The 5121-nt window shown below is 41.4% G+C and overlaps 1 non-coding gene across 1 annotated transcript in view; it reads left to right on the top strand.

Annotated features, from left to right (window-relative positions):
* The first annotated feature begins 5068 nt into the window (after positions 1-5068).
* LOC145390136 (5S ribosomal RNA) overlaps positions 5069-5121 on the top strand; it is a 119-nt gene continuing 66 nt past the window's right edge. Inside the window, exon 1 of the ribosomal RNA XR_013895576.1 lies at positions 5069-5121. This exon is cut by the window's right edge and continues 66 nt beyond it. This is a non-coding gene — a ribosomal RNA (5S ribosomal RNA).

Raw genomic sequence — 5121 nt, forward strand, 5'->3', positions numbered from 1 at the left:
TCCGTACCTTCTCGCTGATGTGGTTAGCCGGAGATAGTCTGTTATTGATAATTACACCTAGGTCTTTCTCTCTTTCTGATGTGTATAGGGTTTTATTTCCTAACTTATAATCCCAATCAGGTCTTTTTCCACTTTTACCAAACTTGATTACATGACACATGTCCACATTGAATTCCATTTGCCATGTACTACTCCATTCATGAAGTTTATTTAATTCTTCTTGTAGCCCCCTACAAGAGTCTGTGCTAGTAATTCTCCTTTGTATTTTTGCATCATCTGCAAACATATTCAGATAGCTCTCATTTCCAGTGTTACTGTTTATATCATTTATGTACACTAGAAACATGATTGGTGCCAGCACCGAACCCTGTGGTACTCCACTAGTCACTTCTTTCCATGATGAGTAGTTTCCCTTTAGTACTGTCCTCATTTCTCTTTTTATGAGATAGTCTTGCATCCAACAAAACAGTTTGCCTCGAATTCCTCCTTGATGGTACAGCTTCCATAAAAGTCTTTGGTGTGGTACTGTGTCTAAAGCTTTCTTGAAATCTAAATAGATACTGCCCACCCATCCTTCCCTTTCCTGTATTGTGTTTGTTACTCTGTCATAGTAGCTCAACAGATTAGTAACACATGATTTTCCTTTTCTGAAACCAACTGTCTTTCTGTTATCATACTGTGTTCTTCTAGATGATTTACCCAAGCTTTTCTTATAAGTTTTTCTAATACCTTGCTTACAACACTGGTCAGTGATACTGGTCGGTAATTGAGAGGATTTTGTCTATTTCCTTTCTTGAATAAGGGGACTATATTTGCTTTTTTCCAAATATCAGGTAGTTTCCCTTGACTCAAGGGTGTGTGTTTGCATAATTATACTTGCATGCTGAAGTCTTGTATGTGTTCAAGTGGGATCAAAGAGACCCATCATCCCACACCTTCAACTGAAGCGCATGTAATTCTCTTCCATGATTCTTCTGTGAGTTAGAATTACACACACACACACACACACACACACACACACACACACACTCCACACACATACTCCACACACACACACACACACACACACACACACACACACACATAAATGATTACTTAACATATGGAGAAGCATCAGCAAGAGGACACTGCAAAAAACTGCATAAGAAGAGAGGTGATAAAGACGTAAGGAAATTCAGTTTCCCAAACAGAGCAATTGATCAATGGAATGCACTACCGAATGAAATAGTGTGCCAAAACAATTCACAAATTTAAGGATATGTACGATAAATATGGTTTAAGACACGAGACAGTACGATCTTGACTCATTCCTGTAAAGATACAATTAGGTAAGAACGAAGTTATACGTGTACACAGAACAGGCGAAACTTGGAATGTGACATCCGTACACTTTCAGGCAGCAGCAAATTTTTTTTTAAGCGAATATATAGCCGATCGAAAGTTAGGTTAGGTCACTTTGGGCAGGGTTTGGTCTGATTAGGTAATTTTTGGTTGGGTTGGCTTCAGTTCGACTAGATATAGACGGATTAGGTTAGATTGCTTTAGAATACGTCGGTTTTGATAGGTTTTGAGTTGGGTTTTATTTGGTTGGGTTAGGCTGGGTTAGGTTCGGTTGGATTAGGTCATTTTAGGCTTGACTGAGTTGGGTTAGGTCGGGTATGGTATGGTTAAGTGAGACTGGGTAGGATTAGGTAGGGTTAGATGCAGTTAGGCTGCGTCAGAATTGGTTAGGTTAGGTATAGGGAGGTTACGTGAGATTGTGAGGTTAAATACAATTAGACTGGGTTAGATGAGGTTAAGCTAGATTAGGTTGGGTTGATTTAAGTTGGATTAGGTCATTCGAGGTTAGGCAGGGTTCAGTTCAAGCAAATATAGGTAGGTTAGTTGAGACTGGGCTAAATTAAATTGATTTATGCATTACGGTCTTTTGTTGGTAGGTCCTGCCAAAGTCAGACATCACAGGAGGTGAACGTGATTTTGTGTGTGTGTGTGTGTGTGTGTGTGTGTGTGTGTGTGTGTTTGCATAATTATACTTGCATGCTGAAGTCTTGTATGTGTTCAAGTGGGATCAGAGAGACCCATCATCCCACACCTTCAACTGAAGCGCATGTAATTCTCTTCCACGATTCTTCTGTGAGTTAGAATTACACACACACACACACACACACACACACACACACACACACACACACACACACACACACACACACACACACACACACATTTACTAACATGCATACAAAAACCTCTATTCACACAGGCTTAATATGAACTCAGCCATCCCTCCACACTCAGTATCCCTGCCTGACGCAAACACAGGCTCTCCTGCGTACACACACGACTCAACACAGACAGACAGACAGACAGACAGACAGACAGACAGACAGACAGATAGACAAACACACACACACACACACACACACACACACACACACACACACACACACACACACACACACACACACACACACACACACACACCTCAAGGCTCAGTGTTGGTGCCAGTAATGTTCCTATCTATCTATCTATTGCCAGACGCCTCAATCCCGTTTGGGGTGGCCACAAACAAATCGCCTCCAAGTCTCCCTGTCCCCCACCATTTCACTGCCCTGCTCCCAACTCACACACCCCTCTCTCATATACCTCTCCACCCCATCTCTCCATCTCATCCTCGGCCTCCCCCTCCCTCTTTCCCCCTCCACCTCACTCACATACACTCTCTTCGTCAGTCTTTCACCCTCCATCCTCTCCACATGGCCAAACCACCTCAGTGTGTTCCTCATAATGCTTCCTATCACATCCACATCCACACCACAACGCTCCTTTATATCCTCATTCGTCAGCCTGTCTCTCCATGTGACTCCACAGGCTCCTCTTAAATAACTCATTTCCACTGCTCTCACTCTTGACTTGTGTTCCTGATTTACGTAAATGATATGGTAGATGGAGTGAACAGTTATGCAAGTCTGTTTGCTGATGATGTAAAGATCTTGAGGAAGATAGAGGTTGAGGAGGATTGTTAAATACTGCAGGAGGATTTGGATAGGATACACAATTGGAGCCGGACGTGGGAAATGAAATTTAATGTAAAGAAATGTAAAATATTGGAAATGGGTAAAAGTACCAGGAGACGATCACTGAATTATTTTTTGGGTAATGAATTAATCACAAAAGGAGAGGAGAGAAAGATTTGGGAGTGTTGGTCCAAGATAGTTTGTCACCAGAAAAGCACATTAACAAGATAGTTGGAGAGACTTATAAACTCTTGACTAACATAAGAGTAGCATTTCATTATATGGATGAGGAAATGATGAAAAAATTGATAGTGGCCATGATCCGCCCCAGGTTAGAATATGCAGCGGTAGTGTGGTCCCCACACAAAAAGAAAGATATAAACAAGATTGAGAGAATACAAAGAACAGCAACCAAGATGGTCCCCAGTCTGACAGACCTGTCATACAGAGAGAGGCTGGAAAAACTGGATTTGCCTTCGTTAGAGGAAAGGAGAAAGAGGGGAGACATGATTGCGGTGTTCAGGACCATGGTGGGAGTAGATAAAATTGACAAAGAAGATCTGTTTGTATGGGATAAGAGAGCAACAAGAGGACACGGAATGAAATTGAAAAAGTCAAGCTGCTTGAAGGATATCAAGAAATATAGCTTTCCTTACAGAAGTATAGACTTATGGAATAGCCTGGACAAAGAGATTGTCCAGTCTAAAAACTTAAACGAGTTTAAAGCTAAATTTGACTTATTGAGAAACAGCGACGGAAACCCACGAGCATAGTACATTCCGTGTATATCACAATTAGGTATATTAGGTAAATACTTAAATATTTGGAACGACTGAGACAAAGAGGTGGTGCATGAGAAAAACATTCATGTGTGTAAAGGTAGACTTGATAAATGTGGATATGGAGACAGGACAACACGAGCATTGCTCAATTCCTGTATACTACAAATAGGTAAATACACACACACACGCGCGCGCACACACACACACACACACACACACACACACATTTACTAACATGCATACAAAAACCTCTATTCACACAGGCTTAATATGAACTCAGCCATCCCTCCACACTCAGTATCCCTGCCTGACGCAAACACAGGCTCTCCTGCGTACACACACGACTCAACACACAGACAGACAGACAGACACACACACACACACACACACACACACACACACACACACACACACCTCAAGGCTCAGTGTTGGCGCCAGTAATGTTCCTGATTTACGTAAATGATATGGTAGATGGAGTGAACAGTTATGCAAGTCTGTTTGCTGATGATGTAAAGATCTTGAGGAAGATAGAGGTTGAGGAGGATTGTAAAATACTGCAGGAGGATTTGGATAGGATACACAATTGGAGCCGGACGTGGGAAATGAAATTTAATGTAAAGAAATGTAAAATATTAGAAATGGGTAAAAGTACCAGGAGACGATCACTGAATTATTTTTTGGGTAATGAATTAATCACAAAAAGGAGAGAAGAGAAAGATTTGGGAGTGCTGGTCCAAGATAGTTTGTCACCAGAAAAGCACATTAACAAGATAGTTGGAGAGACTTATAAACTCTTGACTAACATAAGAGTAGCATTTCATTATATGGATGAGGAAATGATAAAAAAATTGATAGTGGCCATGATCCGCCCCAGGTTAGAATATGCAGCGGTAGTGTGGTCCCCACATAAAAAGAAAGATATAAACAAGATTGAGAGAATACAAAGAACAGCAACCAAGATGGTCCCCAGTCTGACAGACCTGTCATACAGAGAGAGGCTGGAAAAACTGGATTTGCCTTCGTTAGAGGAAAGGAGAAAGAGGGGAGACATGATTGCGGTGTTCAGGACCATGGTGGGAGTAGATAAAATTGACAAAGAAGATCTGTTTGTATGGGATAAGAGAGCAACAAGAGGACACGGAATGAAATTGAAAAAGTCAAGCTGCTTGAAGGATATCAAGAAATATAGCTTTCCTTACAGAAGTATAGACTTATGGAATAGCCTGGACAAAGAGATCGTCCAGTCTAAAAACTTAACGAGTTTAAAGCATGGCCAACGGCCATGCCACGTTGAGTACACCGCTTCCCGTCCGATCAGCGAAGTT

Source organism: Coenobita brevimanus, unplaced genomic scaffold, assembly GCF_032717465.1.
Source record: "Coenobita brevimanus isolate Jiangsu-jjx unplaced genomic scaffold, ASM3271746v2 jjx.HiC_scaffold_2885, whole genome shotgun sequence".
Lineage (NCBI taxonomy): Eukaryota > Metazoa > Arthropoda > Malacostraca > Decapoda > Coenobitidae > Coenobita > Coenobita brevimanus.